This window comes from Castor canadensis, chromosome 6, assembly GCF_047511655.1.
Source record: "Castor canadensis chromosome 6, mCasCan1.hap1v2, whole genome shotgun sequence".
NCBI classification, from domain to species: Eukaryota; Metazoa; Chordata; class Mammalia; order Rodentia; family Castoridae; genus Castor; species Castor canadensis.
Genome location: NC_133391.1, coordinates 30,190,992 through 30,204,680, shown reverse-complemented (window position 1 = coordinate 30,204,680; position 13,689 = coordinate 30,190,992). Strand labels below are relative to the sequence as shown.

Here is a 13,689-nt window from a genome sequence, read left to right as displayed (position 1 = left end):
AGTCCAAGAAATCCTGTCTGCCATGGTTTTCTGTGTCAGTGTCAATTTAAAATATTTTATCCTTTCTCGACCTTGCAAATGAAATTTTACAAAGAAAAAAGTCTTGGGCTGGTGGAGTGGCTCAAGTGGCAAGAGTGCCTGCCTAGCAAACATGAAGCCCTGAGTTTAAACCCTAGTGTCACCATAAAAAACTTTTTTCAGTACTTGGGTCCAAACTACAAATTAATAGATCTCAAACGTGAAGGGGAGACAAAATTTATTTATTTGGCAGTACTGGGGTTCAGACTCAGCACCTTCTGCTTACTAGGCAGGTGCTCTACCACGTGAGCCCTGCCCCCCGCCCTTTTTTGCTTTAGTTATTTCTCAAATAAATTCTGGACCTTTTCCCCCAGCTGGCTTCAGAATGCAATCCTCTGACCGGTGCCTTCTAAGTAGCTGGGATTATAGGCATGTACCATCATACTCAGCCCCCATTTTCTTTTTATAAAGTAGTTGTTGCAGTCGTGAAACACCATAAACCTGACCACCAAAGTGTGGGACAGACCACCCCAAACATTAACCACCATTACTGTTTGAGGCCTGAGCCCAACTGCAAGGCCTGGCTTTGACGCTATTACTCCAAGGCCACTGTAGTATAGCATAAATGACATACATGGCTCAGACTGACAGTCTCTAGTCGAGGTCTACAACTCCCTTTCCAGTTTTACGAGACATGGTTTACATCATTTTCCTGGAGGGAAACATTACATAGAAAAATAAATGTGACATACAATGAGGACACTTGAAAGAAGAAATTAGAACTCTACAAGTACCTAGAAGAGGGGTTAAGAGGGGACTAACCCAGGAAAGAAATGTGAGCAGAATTCCCCTCTCCCGCACTGCGTCCGCCTTACATCAAGTCCACCTAAGAAGGACACAAACTGCCACCCAAGATAGCCATGGCACAGGGTCCAGGACCTCGGGCTGCTTCTGCAAATTAAGCTCCAAAATCCAAAAGCTTGAGCCAAATGTCAGGGAGACAGAGCAGAGGACCTGGGGCATCTGGAAGGGTACACCCTGCTTCCCATGGTTCATCCATCCACACAGTGCTGGAGAAGTAAGGTCAAGCAGTGGAACAGCTGTGTTGAACGGTAGTGTTTTCCAGTGATGTCAAAAACCTTCTCATTCATCTAACTACAGCACAGGCTTCTAATTCCTTACCTGTGACTCCCTGAGGCCCAGCCCACCCTGAGATAGGTCCACCCTTTGAGGTCCCCAGGACCTGGTTAGGAACAGGTTGACTGCATCTACAGAGACTCTTGGAGGACACCGGGCCACCTCCACTTTGGGGAGTTTATGTATGAGCTGAGCACCAAGACTGAGAGCCAGGTCTCAATTCCAATCCTCACCTGACTTCTTACTATTTGGGCAGCTTTGGCCAAGCCACTTAGCTGCCTTCCCTTGGGTTGCTGAGCTGGAACGTAAGGGCCATCGAGCTGCAAGGCCCAGGCAAGACCACATATGTAAACGCCCCTTGCGCACCGTGAATTGGGGCCAGTCGTTTCTCATGATTTGGCTTGGGACAAGAAGGACATCCAGGTGAGGGGCGCGCTGTGTGATGTTTGCTAAGAGAACACAACACATTAATTTATGAACAGAAGCAGAGGGTGTTGGTGTAGTGGAAACTCTTAGAACCTGCAGATATTGAAAAGTTGGAATCCCAAGACAATGTCACACAGGTTCTGCTTTTTTTGTTGTTTTTCTTTACTCCTGTTTACCATCTCTGAGGGTGCTGTGTCTAATCCTTCCTGGGGTGGAGGTTACTAAAGACTTCATAAGCAAGGTGACTCTTAAGGAAGATTCCTATATTCTGAAGCATGTGTGGCTCACCTGGCAAAATACAGAAGTCCCAAGCTGAGGGAATGACACATGCAAAGACCAGGGACTGTGAGTATGTCACCTGACTGGAGCCAGGTCTGCCACAGGGGACATGGGAAATGAGGCAGGAATGCAGAAGGCCCCAAGAAGCTTCTGGAAACCCTTAAGCAAAGGAGGAGCACGATCAGCCTTAAGCATTGAAAAAAGGTCACAGCTACCTGCTCCTTTTGGTTGTCATTGGGTAGAGGAGTGATCCCAAGTTTCTCAGAGGGTAATGAGCAGGACCCAGAAGTCCTCCTGGCTTCGTCCCTGGGCATCTGCAGGCAGCCATGTCTCCATGTATTTCAAAGTGTGTGTGGCTCACCTAGCAGCAAACAGAAGTCTTGCATGCCAGGTAGAGGGGGTGGCATGAGTGAAGGCCAGGGACCGCAGTTAGCCCAAAGGACAGTGTGTGTCACACTGCAGGGAGTTGAGGTGGGGGTGGGGAGTTGCTGAAGGACCCCACTGCAGCTGATGACTTCATAGACTTCAGGTCCCTGGAATTAAGCTGTTGGCTACTTTTCCGTTGCTATTTAGCTCTCTATAGCAAATGGAAAGTAGCCAGACATCAGCATCTCGCCACCCTTCCAGGGGAGTCCTAGCCCTCTTACAATGCAGGTGTCCAAAGTCCCAAGCCAGGGATCACACATGCATTACTGTCCTCGGGGTGGGCAGAGGGGCCATTGCTGAACAGCCTTGAGAAGCAGTGGTGACATGCTCTAAGGTGATGGGGAAGCCTGAACTTATCAGTGAAGCAGGCTGAGCTGTGAGTCTTGATTCTGTCACCCACTGAAAAGGGGGACAGTAGTGTCTTTCTTCCACAGATGGTGTGAGAATGAAATAGCATCTCAGCACACCAGGTTTATCATTTAGTATCAAATAGGTTTTGCCTTTGAATGCCAGAGTCAGTGTTTGTTCAGTTCTCCCTCTCGTAGAGGCACACGGGGTCCTGTTTGTGTGCTGTTCCTACGGCACCTGCTGTACTATAATGGAGAAGATCAAGAGGGAGGAGTTAGCGGTGAAGTGTACCAGAAAGGTAGACACAGGCTGGACTTGGTGGCTCACACCTACGATCCCAGCTACTCAGGAGGCAGAGATCAGGAGGATCTCAGTTAGAGGCCAGGCCTGGGCAAAAGCAAGACTCTACTAAAAAATGAACTGAGGCAAAAAGGGCTGGTGGAATGGCTTAAGTGGTAGAGCTCCTGCCTAGCAAGTGTGAGGACCTGAGTTCAAACTCCAGTCCTGCCAAAAGAAAAAGAAAGAAAAAAAACACAGGAAGGGAGAGCCAATAAATGAACCAGTTGCTCAGCCACACAAATGTCCTCTAGTTGGAGGTGTGGCTCAAGTGTCAGAGCACTTGCCTGGAAGTGCAAAGTCCTGAGTCCAAACCCCAGTACTACAACAACAACAAAAACCCCTAAAAATGTCCTATACACTGGCCTTACAGTGTAACTCAGTGTCTACCCAACTAGTAAGAGACTTTTCTAGCCAAACCTGTGACACCATAGGGCACGTTCAGTTTTAATACACAAATCATCAGTATTTGTCAAAAAGTCTTTTTGCTCTTTTCTGTGGCCCCGACAGCACACCTGAGCCAAGCCAGCCGTCAAGCCAACTCGGGCTGTGGACCCTTACCAGGTTGGGTTCCTTGGGGACACAAACAGGCTTCTGGACTTACTGCCCTGTGAGAAGCATCACGTGTGCACTGATAACTGCAACATAGGGTTCTACAAGTTCTCTGGAACCAAAAAGTTAGGAGGAAAGGTGCCCCAGGCCTTAAAAGGCAGGTAAGTTTGAATGGGCAAGGTTGGCAGAGAAGCATTCCAGCCAGATGGAGCACGTGTGGGAGCAAAGGCATGGTGAGTGGGGTCTGGGGAGAAGGCCTAGAACAGCGCCAGGTTAATATGCTAAATGCCTCTAAAGAGTGCAATTTTTTAACCCCACGTGGTGGTACATGTCTGTAATTCCAGCCACTCGGGAGACTGAGGCAGGAGGATCACAAGTCTGAGGCCAGCCTGGGCCAAGCCCTGTCTCAAAATAAAATTAAGAAAAGGCTTGGGGTGTAGCTCAGCGGCGGAGTACTTGCTTACTATGCACATGGCCCTAGGTTCCATCCCTCGCACTGGAAAGAAAAAGAGGAAAGAGTGTCGTACTTAGTGTGCCTTTGGTGGGAGCCTGGAGGATTATAATCAAAGGGACAGTGGCACGGTTCTAAGAGAGATTTCTCGGAACTGTATTCTCACTGCGTATTTGGTGTGGCTTTGGTTTTATCCTAATTACAACATGAGCTTGGTATCTTGGATCCTGAAATCTGGGCTTGCCAAGGAGAATAGAAATGCTAGTTGTGGCTTGGTTCACCGTGCGACCCTCAAGTGGGCCTTGGACGTGGCTCATTGAACCACAAGGCACTCCAGGCAGCTCACTCCCCTTCCTGCTTGTCCCAGAGGGCCTCCCCTCCTCCTCCCAGGGTCAGCAGTGCTCTGCTCCTTTTCCTCCCCATCACCTCATCTACAGTCATGCCTGATCTCTCTGCTCCTTCCTGTCGTCCTTCCCGCCCCTGATTCCAGAGGTCTTTTTCCCGAGCCCTGAGTGAACGCTACATTCAGCCATCTTGTCATGTACACTCGGCCCCTCACATCATTAATGAAACCTGTCATCGTTCTTCCTCACTCTGTGCTACCCCCTGTCATCACCAAGTTTGTGAGAGTTATCCACATGTCACCCCCCACTTATTGCTCCTCCCATCGTGACCTGGTCCCTACCCTGTCACCAGATGCTAAATCCACTGGACATGCTCAATCCTCTTTATCTTAACTCTCCTGTCAGACTGTTGCCCGCACCTCACTCTGTCGAGGCTTGTGAGATGCCACTCTCCCCTGGCCTGTCGCCTGCTGTCCCAGCCTTCAAGATGGGACCCTTGCTTCTTAAGCGTTGTCCTTGGGGAAACGCATCCCCTGCAATGGTTTCAACAGCCATCAGCATAACCTTGGTGAGCAAATGTGTGTTAATTTCTAGCTCAGGTCTTTCTCGTAACTACCAGATGAACGAACGCAACGGGGTCTTCTTTACTTCGATGCCACCAATGTCACCTCATAGTCAACAAAATGTTTGTAGCACATCCTGCTTCATCTGGCCCCTGGGTGCTGGCATGGGGGCACCACTGTCCATCTAGCGGCAGAAATCGAAGCCTGGATTTGATCATTGGCTACTTCCTCCACGTTAATTAATCTCCAAGTCCATCGAAACCCCATTTTACCTGGAGCCCATCCTCTGCTTTAGTTCATGCTAACGGTATCTGTCATGGCCAAGTCTGCACTTCTGACTGCTCTCCTCGTACCAGCCTTGCCCTCATCTGATTCGTTCTCTATTCCACAGCTGGAAGGATCCTTTGAGATGACATCTGTTTATGTCATTCCCTTGTTTGAAATCCTTCAATTGCAACTCACAGAGCAGACAAGGACCTTCCTCATAATAGCCTAACACCGACCAAGTGATTAATTCACATCAGTACTGTTCTGAGGGCTTTGCACGCTTCCCAGCATACCTAAATGGTCACAGTTTTCTCATGAAGGCCCTGTTACTATCCCAGCTTTATAGCTAGGGAAGCTGAGGCACAGAGAAATACATGCCTTGCCCAAGGTCACACAGCTAGTAAGTTGGAGAGCCAAGATTCAAACCCAGAACACCTGACTCGGGCCACACTCCTAACCACTATGCCATACTGTCTCTGTGCAGAACAGCTTCTCATTTGTTCAGAAATACCTATTGACTTCCTCCAGTGCCCAGAGATACAACAACATTTACATAAAGAAAACAAGTAACAAACAAGATGAGTAGCAAAATAATTACATAGTTTAAGGGGAGAATTAACGCAAAAAACAAAGAGGAGTCGGAGAACAGAGATGTGTTGTTTTGAATGGAATGTCCAAGGATGTGAGACTCTCAAGGAGGAGAAGGAACAGCCAGTACAAAGGTCCTGGGGTAAGAATGGGCCTGGCGTGTTTGAGAAACAGCACAGAGGTCAATATGGCTGATGGAGTCAATGAGAGAGTGGAAAGATGGTAGGAAGCAGGGTCAGATCCTGTTGGGCCACAAAGGTCATCTTAAGGACATGATCTGTGAGTGAGATGAGAAGCCACTGCGGGGAGGGGGAGGTGTTTGAGCGGGGACGTGTTTAAATGGATTCCTTTGGTAGGCAGTATATTGAGAATGGGCCATTGGAGAACAGTAGTGGAAGGCAGGAGACCAGCTAGGGACCAGGACAGGTCAGATAGTGGCTGAGACTAATGGGAGCTGCAGGGGTGGCAAAATCGGTCAGCTGTAGATAGAGGTAGGTCAAAGCCAAAAGCACTTACCAGTAGACTGCAAGGGCAGGAGAAAGAAAGTAGATGAGGATGATCACCAGGTGCAGGGCCTTGGCAACAGGAAGGGTGAAGTGGCCTTCTCTGACATGGGGAAGACTGAGGGCAGCAGTGAGGACAAGTGCAGCCCTGAGGTCGCCTTTGGATGCACCCATCATCTCAGGTGCTGGTCCTGTCTAACTGCTTCTAGGTCCTCAAACTGGCTGTGTGCACATCAAGCCTGGCCATGTAATTTTCCTGAACATTCTTTGCCTCCCTGCCCAACCATTATCTGGGTACCATTCCAGGAGATGCAATGCATCGTGGGTGCCAACTGCACTGGGAGGATGAGGGCTGGATGGGCGAATGGAGGGAGGGGCCAAGGAGCTCTCTGCACAGTTGGACCACACTGTGCCCTGATGGGAATGCTGGGAACTCCCCTGGAACACGGCCAGGTGACAGGATCACCCATAGGAATAGCAGATGTCAGGAAGTTTGTGTACTAATCCTGCTGTGTGCACAAGTCCCCTTTTCCGCACGATGGCTGCACCCTCCAGCCCCGGCTCTGGCTCCTGTTTTGTTAATCCGAAGCATCAGTGAGCGTGTTCTTCCCGCTTTGCACATCAGGTCTGTAGGGGAGATTTTGATTCTACAACCGGAAGCGTGTTTAGGCTAACACAGGCCTCCAGCTCTGCCAGGACCATCAGGCCTCATTATTTAGAAAGCTGCCCTAGCCAGGCATCACTAATTTGGGCATTACTAATTCAGATGCCTATTCAGGCAAATGAGCAATGAATGTAAAGTGCTTTTGTCAGTGAATTGCAAGTAGGTGGGGGGAGGGGCAGGGAGTCAGGGGAGAGCGAGAGAATGTTTGAGTTTCGCTTCATTTCCAGAAAGGACAGGCACTGCTTCCTGGAAGCCGCACTTGGCTACAGGCATGGGCAGTGGGAAAGATTTATTTCCTTTTGCCGAAGCTCAATAATTCAGCTAGAGTCCATCCATCTCTGGCAGAGATTCCAAGGGCTGCATTTTGAAAGAGCCATTTTGAAAAATTATCTGCACACACACAGTATCCAAGAATGAGCCTGGCATGTCAGGGACGAGTGTGGCCTTCCAAGGAGACGAAGCCCTCATGACAAAGGAGGTGGGGCAGGAGGGCATTGCACCGCTCGCCGCTTTTGTGGGACTCTTCTGAGAAAAACAGCTGACTGGCCTCTCCAAAGGGCTTGTGAGGGGAAGTGGGTGACCAGAACTCCCTGTTTCTTTGAAGCTGTCATTTGTCACTGTGCTTGGGAAAGCCTCATGGGGGAGGCCCTCACCATGACCTAAGATAGCTGAGGTGTGTCACTGATGGCTGAGTGACTCAAGTGTCTGTGAATTTTTAAAACTTCCACAGTGCTAGCAGGCAAAGCCAGTCGAAGGGAGTGTGCCTGGACTGATCCCCACTCGGAACTCCTTCTTGGGAAAGCTTATCTTCACTGAAGTCATGTCTTAGCTCTACAAATATGAGAAGCTAAATCTCCCTCCCCTGACTTCCGGTGACCTCTGACCCCACAGCTATCTTATGTTTGGCAGGTGTTCCCTCTGTGTGCTCTCTCTGTCCTTCCTGGCCAGCACCCCCTTTGGTGTAGCCACCTCAGATTGTCACATATCTTTCATTTACTGTCACAAAACCCAGCAGCAGTTCACCAAGAGACACAAGAAGACTGATGCTCTTTTTCAGAAGTCCTCTGGGGGTCGTATGAAGTCTCCCAGACCGGAGTCTGAGAAAGACAGTGTGACCTACAGCTTGATTCTCCAAAGTTCCATGTAGAGTACAGCAACTCAAGAGCAAAACAAAACCCCATGGGTGATACTTATAACAAAACTACATGACAAGACATCCCCAAGACACAGTGGGGCTTTTGATGAACCTTGGAACGGGAAAACCCCAAGTTCCTGAAAGGCCTTTACCAGAAGCCTGGAGGGGTGTCTGATGGCAGGAGGCAAGTCATCTTCCTCATCCCACCAGCCATGAGTGTGTGTGGCCTGTGGGGTCACAGGATGGAGAGTTCCCTAGTCACTGCGAACTCTACAACTGACCCAGCATGGCCTCCCTCGAGGACAGCCCTGTGCTGGAGAAACCGCAGGGAGTGGGAAGAGATGGATGGAGCAGGATGGGAACAGCAGGTCCCCAGAAGATGACAGAAGCAGGTGATTTCAGGAAGCCAGCCGGCACGTTTGTGCACTCCATGAAAACAGCCGAAGAGAGAGCTGAGTAAAATTTGTAGGCTGTCACTTCCTAAAAATCCAGGAAAACCAATTCCACACAGGAAAATGAGCAAGAGGAGAGGATGAGGTCACGTCTCGCTCACAGCTTTTACAACCGAGGAGAAAACAAGGAGAGAGTGGCATCTCTAAAGAAAGAATGCCAAAACGACATGACTTTGGAAATTCAGAACTGTCACCTACTTCCAAATGAGCCAGAAGACACTGAGAAAATGATAGAAAACTAGCGGGGGTTGGGGGACACTTAAACTAGAATTGGAACAATTTATAAATGAGATGGCAGAAGTCAGGAGAGAATTCTAAGATAATTCTAAGAGAAAATTCACTTCAGAAGTGAAGAGGAAGATAGTAAGATTCAAGATGGAGTTACACAAGGCAGTTCAAAGAAACACAAGGTGGAAAGAGAAGGGTATTTTTTTCACTTGATTTTTGGCAGCACTGGGATTTGAACTCAGGGCCTCACACTTACTAGGCAGGTGCTCTACCAGCTCTTTTTGGGTTGGTTATTTTTGACATAGGGTCTTGCTTTATGCCTGGCTTGCCTGGGCTTTGATCCTCCTATATTTTTGCTTCCCCACGCAGCTGGAATGACCGGCTGCATGCCACCACACCCAGTCATTGGTTTAGATGGGGTCTCACTAACTTTTTTGCTTGGACTGACCTCAAACTGTGATCCTGGTGGTCTTTGCCTCCCAAGAGCTAGGCTTACGGGTGTGAGCCTCTGCATCTGGCCAGAAGTTTTGTTGTTTTAATAAGGAAGAAAATGAAAAACAATTCAAGAGAAAGTGACAAATATTGACAAAAGGCAAAGAAATTTGAGCACGTGGATGACAGGACCCTGTGAAGAAGCAAAGCAAAGCAAGCTGTGTCTGCATCAGTTTCTGCTTCTGTCTGGATGTGGTCCTTGCCTCGTCCCTGCTCTCTGTTCCCTTGCCGCTTTCTCAAGTAAGGCCACATTCACAGGCTCCGAGGATTAGGACGCGGACATCCTTTTGTTGGTCATGGGGAGAGAGAGCATGCTACCATTGACCCTCCGGTCACCAAGCCAGCGGATGACAGAAACGGGATTGGAATTGGAATTTGGATTTAATTTTGTAAGAATTTGGTGAAAGGCAATTTTTAGTATTTCTATCAAGTGACCAATTCTTGTGAAGGAATGAAAGTGGACAGCAGCTCTTATAAACAGGTGACAGGTGGGACCTTCCAGAGCCCCCGGGGCCCTCACCCGAAAGCAGGCTCTGCCCAATGCCAGTAAAGTGGTTTTTGCACGTTGTGAGTGAACGTTGCTTGCACCGTCAGCAAGATGTCACTCATTCTTTTCACAGTTTTCTCACATTCCCATTTCAAAGTGAAAAACGCAGAGAGATCTTTCCAGAACTCAGCACCACCCTTCTCTGGCACAGAATGAAAGGCACCTGAGAAGACTCATAGGCCCTAAGCCTCAAGAGCGAGTTCAGGGCTTCTTCTCTGCAGTGTCCTCTGTCATTGTGTCTCCTGGCTGCTCAGGACTGCCCACCTGCTGTGGAGTCCATCCTTGACACCAGTGTCGCCTGGCCAGTTCCTTCTGACTCATTCACCTAACTGCCTGATGCAAACAGTCTTTTGACTTCATGTTTTTCCTTTTACCAGCTTCCTCTCCACAGGGCTTTTGTCCCTTCTTCCTGAGGCATGAATGGTGTAGCGTTTCAGACAGGATGACTGAGCCTAAGAGAAAGGTGTTCCAGAATGCCAGGGTGGGTCTCTTGGGGTTGCTTTGACCACTGACCCACCCAAGGAGAGAATGGGGCCGGCTTCCTTTTGTCTTCTTCATTTTCCTGCCTCTAAATGGCAGGTCTTCAGCCTGGGAATATAACTAGTGAAAGAACGATTACCAGTGTTTTCGGGATCAGTCTACAACAGCCATTTCCCTGGGTATAAAGGAGCAGGGGAGGCGAGCAGAGGGAGGCCTGCCTCACACACGCACGCACGCACACTCACGCACACAAGTGCGGCACGAGTGTCTTTAAATAGAAGTTGCTTGTCCAAGGTGGACTTTTTTTTTTTTCTTTCATTTCATGAAGCATCAGCCACACTCAAAATGATTTCATCTTGGGTGTCCCAGCCAGTCTGCCCTCCGATGCTGGCTCAGACAGCCTCTCAGTGGAGACTTGATTTCACACCAGAAGGCGACCGAGCAGCTGCCTGTGAAAAACATTTGGGGAAATAGGGGGAGGGGGGTGCAATGGAATTCTTCATAGAAAATGGCATTTTCACGAAAAGCATTGTTGTGGAATGCTTTGCTTGTAGAAACTACTGCTGGTCGAATCCGTCTGGGGTCCTGTATGTATTTTCTGAGGTCTGTGTAGTCCACGTGGTAAAGTTTAAACATTTCTCTCCTGATTTCTCTTTCTGGTGTCAACACCCTTCCCGGGTCCCCTGCTTCCTGTTCATCTCTCAGATGCAGTGACATTTGGGACTGTCTCCATTCTGAGAAAAGGCAGCTTGCTTTTTTCAATGTCCTAAGAATAAAAAGCAACCCAGAAGGGAAGCGAGCAGACGCAGCTGGACCACACAAAGGACAGCCGCTCCCATCCCAAGGCCTGGGCCAGTTCTGTCCCTCGTCCAGAATGATACTCGGAAAGGCGAGCTCCAGACAGCAGATCACCTGTGTGGCTTAAAACAGCAAGAGGGGACAGAAAGCATGTCACTCTGTCACTTGGACCCTCCGCAGGGCACCTGTGTTCAGTGAATCGGCTGGTCCATTGTCTGTGCCCACCCATTTCCACGGAGAGTTCTAGAACACTCTTGCACCAGCATCCCACCAGCAGTTTTGATTCGATCACTATATCTGCTTGGGGAATATTCCAACTCTTTGTATCTACTTTTCTTTTTCTTTTCTTCTGAAAGCTGGGCATCTTGTGAACATGAGTGTCCATAGATTGAATAATAAAATGTATCTTTCTGCCCCTTTGCTGAAGAAGTACCCTTTTTCAATAATGTCTGTCCTTACACAGCCATGTCACAGCTGCTCATAGGTTAAGATAATTCTCAGTCTCCAGTGTGCATAACAGCGTTAGCAGTGATTTCTAACATGCCTGACCCTCCCCACAGTCATTCCCCTTGTACAGCGGGTACATATCACAGCAAGTGACACCCGGACCTCCCACTTCTGAGTGAGAAGAAGGCACCCTGTCTTCCTCTCTCTTCTGCTTTCCTCTCCTAAATACTGGGAGGTGTGTGTGTGTGTGTGTACGCGTGTTCTCAAACCTAATTTGCTTTTGCATGGTATTTTCAAGCTCATTTGCATACAGGGTATTGATTCTCCAGTGCCCCATGGATAAACTCAAGGTAGTCCATAAATGTTGAAATCACAGGCAGATATTTGTGTACACATGCTATGCATTTTAAAAGAGGGTTACTGGCTTTTCCCTGAACTCTCAAATGGGTCTTTCGAGCCTGTGCAGGTGGCTCACATCTGTAATCCTAGCTACTTGGGAGGCAGAGATCAGGAGGATCATAGTTTGAGGTCAGCCCTGGCAAAAAGCTCACAGGACCCCATCTCAACTAACAGTGGCATATATCTGTCATTCCAAGCTACATGGCAGATTGAGATCAGGAGGATCAAGGTTCTAGGCCAGTTAGGGTGGAAGGGAGTTCATGAGACCCCATCTCAACAGAAGACAACTGGGCATGATGGCACATGCCTGTCATCCCAGCTGTGGCGACAAGCCTAAAATAGGATCGTGATCCCGGCTGGCCCAGGCAAAAAGTGAGACCCTATCTCCAAAATAACCAGACCAAAAAGGGCTGGAGGCATGGCTCAAGAGGTAGTGTTCCTGTCTAGCAAATGCAAAGCCCCGAGTTCAAATCCCAGTAACACCATAAAAGGGGAGGAGGGTGTCCTTTCCTCCAGAAGCTGAGAAAATCACTCTGGTCTGTCCTCCTTTCCGTTAGCGCTGTACCTGGCCATCATCTGTTTTCAGTAAGACTTTGGTTCAGTTGTAGGGGTTTACTTTCTAATGGATTTTTTGCATTAGGTTTGATTTTTGAAGTACAGTCACCCCTGCTGTTTGCAGAGGATTGGTTCTAGAACCCAAATAATCCTAGGATACTTAAGTGCCTTATGCAAAATGGCATGGTGTTTGCACATAACCTCCACATTCCTCCACATTCTTTCAATCTCCACCCTACTGACAGCACCTAACGCAGTGTAACTGCTACCTAAGTCACTGCTAGAAAAATGAAGCGGTTCAGAATGGACACTTTGGAGATGCGTGTGTTAAATCCCCAGTTGATTAAATCGGCAGATATGGGAATTGTGGATGTGTCCAGATGACCAAATTGCATTAAACCATTATTTATCGTATTTACTGAGGGTTTTTTTCCCACTTGGCGGGATTGGGGTTTGAACTCTGGGCGTTGTGCTTGCTAGGCAAGTGCCCTACTACTTAAGGCACGCCCCCAGACCTTTTTCACCTTAGTTATTTTTTAGATAGGGTCTCGTGTTTTTGCCTATGGCCAGCCTCAGACCTCAATCCTCCTACCTGTGCTTCCCGTGTAATTGGGATTACAGATGTGTACCACCATGCCTGGCTTGTTGAGTGAGGTGGGGGTCTCACTAACTTTTTGCCCAGGCTGACTTCAAACTACAATCCTCCCAATCTATGCCTCCCAAGTAGCTGGGATTACAGCAATTACTGAGTTTTTAAAGGTGCCCCTTAAACTTCACACCTAAGGCAGATGCCTCACTTTCCTCACCCCTGTCTGCCCGTCTGTCCCTGCTTCCTCCTCGGCCTTCTTTCCTCTGGTCCCTCCATGGTCCAGGCTATTATGTCTCTGCACACTGGCAGTGCCAGTCCCCTCCTCTAAGCACTGCCCTGTCCTCATAGCTCTCCCAAGCTCCTCGCAGCTGACAAGAGCCCTGCTGCAGCTTCTGAGGCCACTGTGAGCTGCAGAGTATTTCAGTCTCCTTGAGACACATGGCAGGGTGTAAATTACCTGCTGTCTCCTCTCTGCCCTACCCAGCCCCCCACACTGTATCAAGCACTTCCTGGGCCCCAGGTTCAGTGCTAATCTTTGTAGGGATCCTAATTGCCCTAGGAGGTCAAGAACTACTATCCTTGTTCCCATTTTGTAGCTGAGGAAGTAGAGGTTCAGAGATATAATCTACCCACAGTTGCTGAGCTAGGAAGTGGCAGGACATAAA

General features: G+C 48.7%; 1 protein-coding gene across 6 annotated transcripts in view; it reads left to right on the top strand.

Moving 5' to 3' along the window:
• Positions 1-13,689, top strand: part of Etv6 (ETS variant transcription factor 6) — a 215,532-nt gene that overhangs the window by 144,844 nt on the left and 56,999 nt on the right. The window lies entirely within an intron of this gene.